Genomic DNA, 16,012 nt, shown 5'->3' with positions numbered 1-16,012 from the left:
ATATCTGGATAAAATAATTTTTTACAAAAAATATAACTGACTTCGAAACGCACTAAAAAGTATGAAATAATTTGTATTTCATTTGTACAAAAAATTCCCAACAGCTATTAATAAAACCTATTTACTCGTTAAATAATATATTAAATATATTTCAACCTTTTCGGAGGCGGCGCAAAATTAAAAACTTTTCTTCTACTAGGAAGATCCTGGTTCAGGCGTCGGCAACCTATCAAATCGTTATTGGCAGCATCGTATATTCTGGTATTTTTAATTAAGTTAAGGAGGGTATGGAATCGGTTCAAACTTCAGGTTTCGCAGAGCCTTTTCAGTTGTGCGCGAGGTGTGTGGACGAGCGTTGTCATGTTGCAAGATTATTGGCGCCAGGCTGCCTCTAACACGACAAACTCGACGTCGAAGGTGTTTTAGAGTCTCTATGTACTGAAACGAATTTACCGTTCGTCACTTTTTCAGCAGTTAAAAATTCGATTACAGCACGCTGCTTAACTCGCGTTAACATAGCACTAGTCATTCCATACACGACTCCATACTTCCACTGCTCAAACACTGGATGAACGCAAGGCTTTCAAACTGCGCATGCGTATAGAGGGGGAACGTTACTTCCACATGTCACCTAGCGCGCTTCTGAAGGTCATTTCGTTCGTGTTCTACAAGCATGTGTGTATTACTTTTCAGCCTATCCTCGTACATAAATTTTTGCAAATGAGATTATCATGGAAATATCTACGAGATGTGAAAAGTTTCATCGCGATCGGTGCATTCCTTACAGAGTAACTCTAATGAATAGGATTTTCCAATAACAATAGTTATTATACAGGGTGTCCCAGAACTGGGGTAGAAGCCGAAGAGGGATGATTGGTGAGGTCATTCTAAACAACTTTTTCCTTTGCCAAAATGTTGGTGAAGGCTTTGTTTTCGAGTTATTAACGAAAAACACTGGCCAATCAGAGTGCGCCGTTAGCGCGGGCCGAACCACGAGAGTGTTGGGTATGCTCCGCGCGGTCGTGATCAAGTGCATCGGCACTACGTCGGTATAATAGGATTTGTTAGGCAGAAGATGATCGGATAATGAATAAAAAAAAGAAAGAATAATTATATCGAATTATTGATTACTCATGAACAACGAATAAAGTAATGAATCGTTGTTCATGTAGAATGAATAAATCGAATTGATCCAACACTTTTATTAGTTGGATGAATACTTTGTAACCATTTTTGAAACAAATATGAAAAAGCGAATACACGATTTGGAAATAAAAAAAGCTTCCACATACTAAAAAAAGGATTGAAATGGCATAACTAATAAACGTGTTAAATTCGAAAACATTGAAAAATGTAAATAGAACTTACCCATTCGTCCGTAAATGACCCAGTTGCAATGAAAACAGTTTGCTGTCACTGGGTCATTGTGCCGATCCTGAACATTCGAGGAAGGAACACGTTACGAAGAACAGCTGATCTCCAGACGAGATCATTAAACTTGTTCGGATTTGCGTTTCAAGCACCCTAGCGGGCATACACGCGGCTCGCGAGAGAGTCTATGTTGTGCGCGTGGGTGCTGAAAACCTGGCGTAGAGGGTAGAAACACAAATGAACGACACAGTTTACTGAATATGAGAATAAGCTCAAAACTTTATTATAAAATGGAGTAAACTAGTATAAACGATGATATATAAAAAGAATGCACGTAGGGCTCGGCTGAGTGATAGCGAGAAGCATCGACTCGTCGCGAGGTAGCGTGGACAAAGAGTAAAGAGAAAGCGCGCGTTCATAGGGGGTGAGTTCGGTGCGTACGTAAGATGCTAGAAAGTCGCACGCGGTAGAAAAATCTGCTTGCGCTCATGGTGCTGCCGCCTGCTAGACGGCAGAACAGGCTCTGTAGACTGTGGCGTCTCAGACGAGGGTGCCACAAACTGACTCAACTGCACGGTCATTATTTTCACAGAATTTCACTACATAGTCCGAAAGGATCCAATTCTTTTAAGTAAATAAACATTTCTATTCACTGTCAGGTTGCGATTGCACTGCGCACAAATGAAAAACGTAATATTTCGCACTACTTCGTAACGTTTTCACGACATTACTGGTCTTCCTTTCCAACTTCAAATGAGACTGTTAGATTGAACGTCTGCGAGGTTTTTTTTCGCTCTTTATCCTTATCTACGTTCGGCTATATTCAGAGGGTCGACACGAGCCTCTCTCGCTTACTCTCGGTTACCGAGAATAACAGATTTATGGCCACGTATAATGACCTATTTCCGATTGAAGAAAAAGACAAAGAGCCAAACAGACTTCGCAAACGTTGAAGCTAGCACTCCCATTTGAAGTTGGAAAGGAACACCAGTAACGTCGTAAAAACGTTACGTCGTAGTGCGGAATATTACATGTTTTTCATTTGTGCCCAGTGCAATAGCAACGTGATAGTGAATACAAATGTTTATTTACTTGAAAGAATTGAACCCTTTCGGTCTATGTACAGTAAAACCTGGATAAATGCAACCAACATTGGGACCCAGTGGTTGCATTTATCCAAGCGAGGTGTCGAATCTCGGATTACACGCGACGACCAGCCAAGCGTGAACGTAGAAAGAGACAGACAGTGGTGGAAAGAGAGAGGTCCGATGATCAAAGGAAAGAGCCGAAACGTATCGGTGTGACTAATACTAATTGAAGTATAAAACTTTTTTATTTTTGACTTTTTTTTATTGAAACTTTTACTAACGCATCGGTGAAATTTTTCTGATTACAATGGTACCAAACACGATATAGTTTCAATTATAATTACTTGCTAAAATTGATGTTAAAGGTTGGCAAAAAGCAACAGAGATCGACATCAAAACCAGTCGCGGTGTTGGCTCTGGTTTCAAAGGTTTCATTTATCCAAGCCCGGTGACGATTCTGGGCATTTAATGTTGCATTTATCCAAGCAAGGTGTCGATTCTGGGCATTTAATGTTGCATTTATCCAAGCGAGGTGTCGATTCTGGGTATTTAATGTTGCATTTATCCAAGCGAGGTGTCGATTCTGCGTCTGTACACATGTTTTCTATTCAGCCGACATGCCGACTCTGTGTCCGTACACATGTTTTGTATTCAGCCGACATGCCGATTCTGTGTCCGTACACATGTTTTGTATTCAGCCGACATGCCGATTCTGTGTCCGTACACATGTTTTCTATTCAGCCGACATGCCGATTCTGAGTCCGTACACATCTTTTGTATTCAGCCGATATCATTTATGTTCAGTTGTGGTGTCAATTCTATGTTGTTTATTCGATTACTATTGTTTATAAATATAATTCAAACTATATCGTGTTTGGTGTCATTTTAATCAGAAAAATCTCACAAATGCGTTAGTAGAAGTTTAATTAAGAAAAAGTTAAAAATAAAAAAGTTTTATCGTTCAATTAGTATTAGTCACATCGATATTACGGTCGGATCATATTACACGGTTTCCTCGCCGAGCGGCTCGGTTCGGCTTAGGGGGATCCCCCCAAGTGGAGGGGATAGCGATGTTGCACTTATCCAAGCATTCTTTCGTTGCATTTATCCAGGTTTTACTGTAGTGAAATACATACTGTGAAAAGTGATAGTGTCCATGCGGTTGGTTCGTAACGTATTCCCTCCTCGAATGTTCAGGATCGGCACAATGACCCAGTGAAAAACCATTTTCATTGTAGCTGGATTATTTATAGACGAATTGGTAAGTTTCATTTACATTCAATCCTTTTTTTATTATTTGCAAATTTATTTTGATTTCCAAAACGTGTATTCGTTTTCCTCATTTTTTTTCAAAAGTGACTACCAAGTCTTTTTAAACTTCTATCGTACAACAAATAAAAGTGTTGGATCAACTTGATTTATTCATTCTACATGAACAACGATTCATTACTTTATTCGTTGTTCATGAGCAACCAATAATTCGATACTATTATTCTTTTCTTTTTTTTATTCATTATTCGATACAACTTTTGCCTTATTACACCGACGTGATGCCGATGTACTTGATCTCGACCACGGCTTGAACGCAGAGCATACCCAACACTCTCGTGGTTCGGCCCGTGCTAAAGGCGCGCTTTGATTGGTCAGTGTTTTTCGTTAATAACTCGAAAACAAAGCTTTAAACAACATTTTGGCAAAAGAAAATGTTGTTTAAAATGACCTCAGCAATCATCCCTCTTCGGCTCCTACCCCAGTTCTGGGACACCATGTATGTATATGCATACTGATTTTTAGTCGACGCGATATGTGTATAGAAACAGTAGAGAATCGGCGACTGTATGCTAACTCGTACACCGCTCCAGAGACACGTAGGCATACGTAGAATTCAATGCAGTAGTAACAATAGTTTTTCACGAATATCTCGAAAATTAAAGCTTTCAGTTCATTATCCATAATGAAAAAGTTGTTTAGAATCATGCCCTCGACAACATATTAAAGGATCATTGAAATCGTCCTATGTTGTATTTTGCAATAACAATGAAAGAATGAAAAATTTTTTTTTAACGGGACCAACCGGAAGACATATCCTACAAGATGCAAAGGGTTTCGTTCCGATTGGTCTATCCATCTCGGAGTAATCTGTGAACACATACAGAAAAAAAAACATACATACTGATCGAATTGAGTAACCTCCTTCTTTTCGAAGTCAGTTAAAAACTAATTAAAATCGAGTGTATACATTAAAGCTTAATGAATTCGTCTTGAGAAGCACTATTACATGATCTGAAAAAAAATATAAGGTTCCATTTAAAAACGCAAAACTTGACCATAACATCTCTTAAACTAATAATGCAAAAGATTTTTCACTTCGGCCAAAACATGGGCCCCTTTTTGCCATGCAATTCCCATATCAACAATTTTTTGTATCATTAATAGTTACAGAGTAACGGATATATAACACTAGCTGGGACATCCTGTATGTGTGTGAGTACGTTAATGCGTGTGAAAGTGGTACATTCCAGACGAATATTTATGTGGCGACTATTTATTAAGCTGCCGCTGTAGTGGGTTTGTTTGCTAGTACTTACATATTGCTACGATTTCGAAAATAAAAATTATAAAAAGCCACCACCTAACGGTTTTGATGAGAAGCGGCGTGAGATTTGTACATGGGTCGCAGTTTTCACAAAAAGTGAATAACTTGCTGTCATTGAGAAATAACGTCAAATATCCATTCCCAAAAGCGTTTACATTTTACAGCTTTATATTCATTTATTTGATTAAAATATGTATGTTTGAATAAGGGAGGGGTTTTAAGGGGTCTACAGCATCGGGTTCCACTTTCCAGAAAAGACACCGTTCATTGATTTGTATTTTCTGGGTCAAAAAATTTCCAAGTTAGAAATCCACTATAATTTTGTAAATTTTTTTTCCAATTGCTATTACAAAAATCAATCCTCTCTTTTTAAACTATTTAAACCATTATATTATTAATGTACATATATGTCTTTTCGATGTTTCTCTTTCGATGTTATTTATTTTTAGATCATTACATTTTTTATTAAATGTTATCAAATGTTTATTGATTTCTTTACTAGCAAAATGTTACAAATGTTGCAAATATACTACTTTACTGCTAGGCCCAGTGCCAGTCGAAGAAATGTCTAACATGGGCTTCAGCCTCTATTTATAATGTTAAAAAATATTTTGATAATCTTGAAGTTTTGAAATTTTGAAATTCCAGCATCCTGACAATTTTTTTAGTTTGTCTTTTTTCTCTACGATTTAATTTCGATATTAATGTAAAAGATAAAAGTCTTTTTCCTAACATGTTTATCAGTCTCATATTTTTCTACTGTTATTGTATTGGAATAATAAATGTGAATTAGAAAATTAAACGAGGAGAGGATAATAACATATTATTTTATAGTCAAACTTAAATACATATAATATAAAAATTGTTGTGCCACAAATTTCGAAAATGTTGATTCCTAGAATTATCTCATTCTATTTGATATTCAATTATGAACTATCAAGATTGACTGAATTGCAGCTTGGTGCAAATAAATGTTAAAGCACGAATTAAAAATGTTGGCAAGATGGAATTAACATAAAGTCATAAAATATTAAAAGTGATATATTAACAAGATAACAAAATTATACTATTAATAAATTGTATTTAACGACATGTTAAGAGAATTGATAATCTTCAAGCTGTGCTACTTTGAGTAAGGCTACATATAATACATAGTGTTTGCTGCTTTAATAGCTAACATAAAAACAGTTATTTATTAGTAAGTTTCTTGATTTATACACGGTTTCCAACAAGATTACAAGCCGAGATATAGAAGCAGTATAAAAACATTTAACTAGTATTATGCATGGTATCCATTATGAAAGATCAAACTTTGATGTTTATGTAAGCAGCAATGCATTTATGTTACAAGGAATGGTTATTTAATGTATTGTAAAGAAAGAGAATTTTGTTAATATTTTATAAAAATATGTAATTTCTGACCTTCTTATACAAAAAGAGATTATCTAGTATAGATAGATAATCTATCGCCAATCGTCCATTCACAATCCGCACGCAGCGAAACACATGCAAAAATTTACACGTAACAAATGTACAGTTTAGTATACAGTATGCGCTCGATAATTTCTCGCATTTCAAGTTATGAAGAAGGACACTTCTACGAAACGGGGGATTATTGAACGCTAATGAAATGCGTGCCTTTCTTATAGTCCTTTTATTTTTATAGCACAGTTATACATTTATTAGCTATCTGAACGAGAAAGCATAATTTCGGAATTTTAGAATTTTAGAATCTCACAATCCTTAAATTTTGAAAATTTTGAAATTTTGAAATAGGGACCAGGCCTACCCTGGTCCCTATTTAATTATGGCATTGTTCATGAGAGCACGGGTCCTCCTTAATCGGGAGTAATGTGGCAGAGAATGCGAGCGCGTACTGTACTTTGAAATAAAGCTGCAGGTTTCAAAATAGTAAGGAACGTTTTTATTTGTTTTGGCATCGAGATTATATATCGTTTTTGAGACACTGGGAACATGATGCCCTAGCTTGCCAGTGTGTTTTATAGGTTAAAAAAAGCTAAAATAGTCATTGTTGGAGCGTCCACTATTAAATATTTAGAAAACGTGCCCGATATGGGCTGATCGAAATTTCGTTCTAAGAAATAGATAACGTCGAAGCACTTGGAAATAAGGGGCGTCGTCTTGCCTCCATAAAACAGTCACCAACGGACCACGGTCGCGAAGGATCGAACAGTTTTGTTTTTCTCTTTTCTTTACCGCGTAGTTCAGAATTCAATAGTGTCTTGCCGCGATCAGTTTTCTATTACGAAGTCGAGTGCTTTTACTTGATTATATCAGTTTTCTACTCAAAAACACAATGCGCACGAGGCCTTACCCGGTTCGTAAACCCGAGACCTCGTCGCGCCAACAGAAAATTCACATAACGCCCGGGACCCTACCGGATCCACTGATTACAAACCCAGGGTCCCGCCGGCAACAATCGAATCATCTGCCCGAGGCCTTACCCGGTTCGTAAACCCGAGACCTCGCGGCGGCAACAATTAAAGCGCATCGCCCGGGGCCTTGCCGGTCCCTGAACACAAACCTAAGGTCCCGCCGGCAACCACGAACGTCGAACGTTCATATACACTATATCAATCATATCACACGCGACACACTCACACGCATAACTCAAACTTCAAGGGTTTTCTACGCCTTTGGGCTTTTTCCCTTTTTATTCAAACATCTTCAAGGGTTTTTTACGCCTTCGGGCTTTTTCCCTTGCATTCATGAATAAACTCTTATTTTACCACTTATTAATGCCGAATCATTATTTGTCAAACCAGCGTCGACAAATCCTAAACATCCTTTCGAAACGTTCGGTAGTTACGGTCCTTTCCCAGAACCTCGCCCTTATCGCTCTCAAGTGTTCAGCGCACTGAAGATCTAAAATCAAAGGGGAAAACAGATCGAAGAGAGCTGACCTTGGGAGGACGGGCACTCTTGTTCGAATCTCAGACGAAGCAAGATCCAACTCTTAAGGCGGTAGACACGGCACGTGACCTCTCCGATTTGGGACGTCGGTATTACAGCAATTTTCTCGTTGGGCCTGGTGGAGCCACTTGCGTGATCTGGTACGAACTTGAAAGGTTTTATTATCAGCTAGCGTGCGCGCAACACGATCTAGGAAGGCAACAGCGCCTCAAATTTTTTACAAACACATTCAAACGCTCATCTCGCCAGAGGCATCGCGACGGTACGCCTGAAGAACGAAAGGGAAACATTGGCGCGTGGTTACAGTGAGATGTAGGGTGATCATGCTATCCTTCTTTCAACCTTAATGATAGAATTGTCCCGCTCCGGTAAATTTTGACTGACCAAACGCGTGGATTTTATATAGCGCACCGTAGCACCCCTCGCTGCTGAAAAATATATGCCTACTCTGAAGAACCAAAGGAACGTGCTATCTGAGAATACTTTTTAGAAAAAGTTATTAATTTCTTTAAATAAATGTTTTTTAATTAATAAAAGTATACAGGATACATCATGCAATTGGGACGGGTTATATCTTGAATTTGGTAAGAGATAGGAAAAAGCTGTTTATGTAAAAGTTCAATGGTATAATAATGTTTATTTTTCTATGACTTCATTTTCTTCGTGAATGCAACGATGCACTAAAAAAATGCAGATGCACTTTATGTTTAAATAGAATTGCATTTCTTTCTTTACTCGTATCAACTCCTTGGAAAATTCTGGATAAAAAAATAGTATTAGAACTAATAAATGGAGGGGCCTCGGCTCCTTCTCTCCTTCTCTCCCCTCGCTACTATTCCCTCTCACTATTACCTATCACCTATATCTAACAGTACAATGTTTAAAAACCTAATATTTCGTGAGATATCTCATATTTTTCATAAGTCATACCATTCAACTTTTACATCAATAGCTTTTTCCTATCTCTTACCAAAAAGATATACTTCGTCCCAATTGCGTGACGCTTGTATTTCCAAAAACCTATAGTAACTTTGTTTTTAAACTAATAAAAAATACAAAGGAGTGTTAGTCAATATTCTGAGTGAATGCAAATAATTTAAATAAATAAATATCTCATATACAACTTATATATGTAAACATTTGCAGAATTATTGCAAAGAGGAGGTATATTCTTCTCTTGTTATACCTCCACTTTGAGCGAGGTTTGTTATGGGGCGCTGTGAAAAATCCAGGCGGGCGTCAGTCAAAACTTAGCGAAAAGGGACGATCTCAACATTCAGAATGAGAGAAGGACAGCATGACTGTAGTGCGTCTCACTCAGCGTTCGGGCGTTGTTGCCTTTTTCGCTTGCCTTCGCTGACACAGTCGAGTGACGTAACCAAGCTAACGCCTGATTTTGGCTACGATTCCAAATCGACAGCCTTCTTAGTTAGACGCCACCTTATAACTACTAGTTGAACTGAATTTGTCACATGACTTGCTCTGTATTATCCACAAAATGGCGGAACTGGTTTGTAGGAATGCTTTTACGGGATTCGACTTTTCGTCCTTATATGAGAGAATTTGGGGCTGGGTGAGGGCTTATTCGAAAGAGCAAGGTCCAGTGCAGTACGGTCAACTCATGATTTCAATTACAGCACTCTTTTAGTGACCGAAAAATGCTTCGATTATGCGACTGCATTTTGTCGACTTTTTCCTCTACTTTAGACGCTTATATTACTAAACATAAACATAATTCCACTGAAACATGAGTTGACCATACTGCACTGGACTTTCCTCTTTCGAATAAGCCCTCATCCAGCCCGAAATTCTCTCATATAAGGACGAAAAGTCGAATCCCGTAAACCCATGTTTAGGCCCATTTTTGCCGGTAAAGTCAACGCGCTACTATTACCCGTGTCTACCCTGTTACGTCCCTAGGTATAACCCATTTTCGTCTTTCGCCATTCCAATGAGGTCTTGCTCTGGAATCCGCGAAACATCAGCGTTTTCTCGCTTAGCGACGGCCGCGATACGAAATCAGGGAGCTCGCGGAATGCGATGGCGAAAACCCTTTGCTTGCAGGTTTTCGCAAGCAAAGGGCGTGACCTACTTCCCTTTTGGGAGTATAAGTTATCGGTGCAACGCAGGTACGCCAGTTCAGTGATAGCGTAAAGCAGAGACGAAGTTCTGCTCGTTCGCGACCTGCGTTTTGGCTACCTCGAAACCAGGAAGATCATCAACGACGTGCTCGGCCGACGGTTCAACACGAGTGTATCCCCGAGGTCTGAGGTTCCAGGCCCATAATAGGACAAGCTCCAGGAGTGCACCCGTGTGCTGTGCAGGACCACCACCAACCGCTTGCATCTTCCAAGGTCGAGTTGTAGCCACACCCCGCGAGTCTAGTGTTCCGTCGAATCCGCGAACTAACAATAAGTGTAAAGCGAGACCTTGAGTGTGAGTGACCGATACGTGCAAGGAAAGCAATTGTTGACGACACCCGAAGACAGCGAAGGGTATGTAATAGGAATCAATCAGAATATACATACATGTTCGAATAACCACCTACGCGTATTTTGATCACTGGACTCCCCTCCTATATCCTTTATCTTTTGAAAGCTAGGTCAAGGTGCGCCTTAGCGATTAAAGCGGCACAACCCGTATATCTTATTTATCATATAATAAACGCCCCGCAAAACGGGACGTAACAACCCCCTTAATTTTCCAAAGATTTTATTTCAAAGAATAGTATTGAAACTGTTCATGTGGAAGAGTTTCGATCGTACAGTCATTAATGGTTTATTACGATGATATTCCGAAACAATGTTATACATGTATGTGAACGCTATATGTATATTTATCTGTATTTTGAAATATTGCTCATTCTTATTGATAAATTTTATATCGACATACTATTGAACTTTTATGATGACACCTGTTCGTTATGTTCGCTTGGGCGTAACTATAATAGATAGGAGTCAAGGTGGGCTTGGGTACCTTAAAAATCTAAACTAGACACTTTCCTAAAATTGTAGCCCTTCTATAATTTTAAGATTCCAAAATTTTTAAATTGCAAAATTCTAAGATTCTAAAATTTTTAAATGTTTCAAAATTACAAAAAAATTCAGAATTCCAAATCCTAAATATTCCAAAATTACAAAATTTCTAAGGGATCAAATTATGCCAACGTACATTTCTCAGGTTTGTCAACTTACGAAACCTTTCATGCTGAAAGACAATGCAAATTAGACAATGTAAAGTATATTACTATCATTTGACAATATTGAAATTAAAATATTTTCTAAGTTAATGGTTTTTGACATAAATAACTTTTTTTATAGGGAATAATGTGCTAAATCAGTTAAGTAAGATTATGAAAAATATATAATTTTACTTTAAATTAAATTAGACCTTCGTGTAGTTTATTTGAAAACAGGTAATTATATAAAATTATAAAGAAAAAAGATGGTTCAGAGGAAGTCTAACACTGACAATGACCTTGATTATAACGGAGGACTCATACACTGTTGTCCTATAATGGCGTTAAGAACATGGCATTTATTGATGGGAATAGTGTTAACAAGTACATGGAGGGGTTGCTAGCTAATTTATAGGGAAGTGCCATTAAATTTAATATGAAATGGACGTACTGTTTTCAGCAAGATAATGACCTAAGTTATGACCTAAATTCCAAAACAATTATTAACACCTCAGAGTCCAAATGTTAACTCAATTGAAACCTAATGGTATATTAACATTATTATTTATCATCGCTCGGATATTTTTGATCCAGAATAATTCCGTATATTTAGAAAACAATCACATAATCTCACTACTTGTTAATAACAAAAGTAAAACCCGTATAGTTTGTAACATACTTTCAATCCTGAAAAATTCTTTGCTTCAAAAATGTTGTAAGTAAATTTTAAATTTTCAACGCGAAATATTTTTATAAACGTGAAAAATATTAATTTGGTATATAACATTGTAAAATACAAAGTTTCTATAATTATTTACACATATGTGTTTGTTAATTTGTATTGTTAACGTGTAAATTATTTCTATATAGTAAACTATTAATTGAAACAGTTTTCATTATTGTACCATTTGTTTATATAAGACTAGATAAGACAAGGAAGATGGCTTAATTTAATGTCAGATTCCTTTTTATATACTGCAGTGGAAGAGTTGCTAATTTTCCCCTTCTCCCAGTTGTATATATATATTTTTTAATTCGATTTATAGTTTAAACTGTTTTAAATTTTTGAGTAAAATGTTTATAAGCAAATAAGGTAATTATTTAGTAATACGGACCACCCTCCGATGAACTTGACCTTGACATAGTTGTCAAGGTTATCCTCCTGAGTGACCTTCGGAAGGTTTTAGCCGTCGCTCGGTTTAAAAAGTTATTAACCAAAACACATTTGTAAAAATTAAAATGGAAATATCCATTAAAACTCAATTAGAAGTGAATATTATTGATGTATTAGGTTAGGTTAGGTTATATATTTAAATTCGGACGCCGTAAGGCGACCGGCGATGCTTTTGTTATTACTTAAACAACACTATCATTTCAAGAAAGCGTTGGCAGCCGCCGCGCCGTAATGCGGCCGGATTTAAATATTTAACCTAAACTAACCTATCACATCTATATATGATTTTAATAATAATAATAAGTTTAATATTTTATCTCCTACTCAACTCGAGGCGATTAGAGGTGGGTACGTTAATCTAAATATTTACCAACGATAATAATTACTATAACATTTATTCATTTATATTTTCTGTTAAAGGATACATAATAGACATTATTTCGAAAAATGCATCTAATCGTTCATGAAAATCGCATGCTTTTTTAAACATAAATTCCACTAAATAATGGTTAAAATGGTACTCTTTACGACCATATTGTGGAATACCTCCACGAATATCTCTCCATACGCGTTCTATGTTTTGGGTATTGTAACGTCCCAGCGGTATCCCAATTTAAAAATCAGTCGTAAAATTAAATCAAGTCGATAAACGTTCAGCCGGTAAGATAGATCATCGATAAATTATCGACGTACGACCGCGTGTGCGCCAGCAACCCCGATGATCTCGCGGTGGGGTGAGACCCTAGAGTAGGGAGGCCGCGTAGATTAAGGAGCAGGGGTACTCGGCCGTCACGTGATGGGGAATTCCAGATACCTGAAGGAATCCTATATTGAAAAAAAGCGCTAAGTCAGCAAAACCTGACTATAAATAGAGGCTTGCAGTGCGAAGAAACATCAGTTTGGTTCCGACCATTCTCAGCTCGACTTCGACTTAGGTCGAGGGCAGCTACCACTCTATCATTAGAGGAAAAGCTACGGTTGCTCAGCGCTGAACCACTTAGGCAGGAATATAGCGACAGAGTAACCGATGCTAAACTAAATTCCTTTCAGCGACACGTACAAGTTTCTACGGATCTACAGACCTCCTACTCATGGTACGCAACGCGTTCACTACATGTGGGTTTAGTCACCTATCAAGTGTAAAGAGCTAGCGAGGAGCGGAGCTCCTTGATCAAGGCCTATACTACACATAGCTCTGGCTTGCCCAGAAACCGATTGCGACCTGTAGAGTGATCTGTTCATATCTGAAGGAATAGTACAAGTTGCTTTTGATAATAATTTCCAGTACTTAGCGTAGTTGGTCTTTATTCAGAGTGTTGGCTGTACCTATAGTCAGCTCCGCGCTATTATCAATTATTATTAATTATCATTTATTACTAATTACTTAATATTAATTCTAATTATATATATTAATTACTAATCATATATTTTTCACTGTATTTCCAAATCTAGGGCGAACTTATTATAGTTTCTCATTGTATTCTTATTCTAGCCGTACCTATTGTCATACTAGCGATTTTATTTTATATTATATTCAATTAATATTCACTTACATTCTTGAATAAACAAGCTACAATTAGTTCTAACACATTAGTGTTTGGATTTTACTCCTTAACCGCACACCACACGAACCTATAATTCCTGATACATTGATTACGAGTCGCCTTCTAAGGGAACCGCTCTCCCTACAAGTCGGTGCTGTGACGTACCTATTGTTAGGTCGTTACAGTATGGATACCCGTACATATTTGGATCAACAACATTTTTGAAAGGTTGACTACGCATTGTTGGTATATTTTTTTGTCGATTTTGTCGAGAAATGTAATAGGGGTGGAGTAGACTTCGGTTTTCGTGGAAATACATTAGTCGTTTATGCGTTTTAATACTCAAAATAACTGCTATATTTTCGAAACGTTTTTGGTTAATAACTTTTTAATAAAAAACGAGCGACGGCTAAAACCTTCTGATGGTCATTCAGGAGGATGACCGTGACAACATATGTCAAGGTCATGGTCATCGGAGGGTGGTCCGTATTACTAAATAATTACCGCAAATAAGGTTACCTGTGATGAAAGATGAAAATAAAAAAAAACAACTTCATAGAATTTAATGTATATTACGAAAATAAGTCGTTTTTGGAGCTTTTAAAGGCATGAGGGTAATATGGATTCCTAAGGAAAATCACACAATATCATTCTTTAGTAATATTTTGACACTAAAACTAGATAAATAAAATAAATTGTTTTGGTATACAAATGTTCTTTATTTTTGAATGATGTACACTCACTACGTGATCATAATTTACACATGAGGTATTGAATTTATTATAGTTCTCCATGTTGATTGAATGTATAATTATAGACATAATTATTATATTATTTATTATATTGTATTGTTTATATTGTTGATGGACAATACAGTCTGTAGTTGGTAATATGGTCATATTACTCTAAAAAAGCCATATTTCTTTCTGTTATGGGGGACCAATATGTTAACACGCATAACTTCGGGAACCATTAATTTATTTTTGAAAATATGAATGATTAAGTAATTTCATTTATACGTATCGATTTCGCTCTGTATAATGACCAACGGCTCAGCCAACACTCTGAATAATGACCAACTACGCTAAGTACTGGAAATTATTAATAAAAGCAACTTGTACGGTACTTTCAGACACGAGCAGACTTTGCCTACAGGTCGCAATCGGTTTCTGGACTGGCCAGAGCTGTGTTAAATACAGGCCGTTTCATGGAGCTCCGCTCGTCGCCAGCTCTTTATACTTGAGTATGGCTTAGCAAAAACACCTGGTTAACACGTTGCGCACCATGAGTAATTTGTCTGCAGATCCGAAGTAACTTGTACTTGTCACTGAAAGAAATTTAATTTAGCATCGGTTACTCTATCGCTATATTCTTACCTAAGTGGTTCAGCGCTGAGCAACCGTAGCTTTTCCTCTAATGTTAGAGTGGTAGCTGCCCTCGACCTAAGTCGAAGTCAACCTGAGCATGGTCGAAACCAAACTGATTTTTCTTCGCACTGCACGCCTCTATTTATAGTCAGACTTTGCTGACATAGCGCTTTTTTTCAATATAGGATTCGTTCAGGTATCTGGAATTCTCCATCACGTGACGGCCGAGTACCCCTGCTCCTTAATCTACGCGGCCTCCCTACTCTAGGTTCTTACCCCACCGCGAGATCATCGGGGTTGCTTGCGCACACGTGGTCGCACGTCGATAATTTATCGATATTCTAGCTTACCGGCTGAACGTTTATGGACTTATTTTAATTTTACGACTGATTTTTAAATTGGGGTACCGCTGGGACGTTACAGAAGGGTAAGCACGTAAACTCGAATGTTTCGTCTCGGAAACGAAATCGCAAAAATTTTCTACTGCTCTGATCGATAGGCACTAGATAATATGCGTCCTTTAAATCGAGAGTGGCCATAAAATCATGCGAATTAATTAATTTTTTGGCAACTTTCCAGTCTTCGATCTTAAAATGTGCTGCCGTACTGAACTCGTTGAGTTTTTTTAAGTTTAATATCAATCGATATGACCGATCCGGTTTTGGGGTCAAAGAAATATTTGACACGAATTGTTTTTTCGAAGACTTAACTTTTTCAATCGCGCCTTTCTCTAATAATTTCCTAATCTGATTATCGATTA

This window comes from Osmia bicornis, chromosome 7 (assembly GCF_907164935.1).
Source record: "Osmia bicornis bicornis chromosome 7, iOsmBic2.1, whole genome shotgun sequence".
Lineage (NCBI taxonomy): Eukaryota > Metazoa > Arthropoda > Insecta > Hymenoptera > Megachilidae > Osmia > Osmia bicornis.
Note: the sequence above shows the minus strand (reverse complement) of the source record.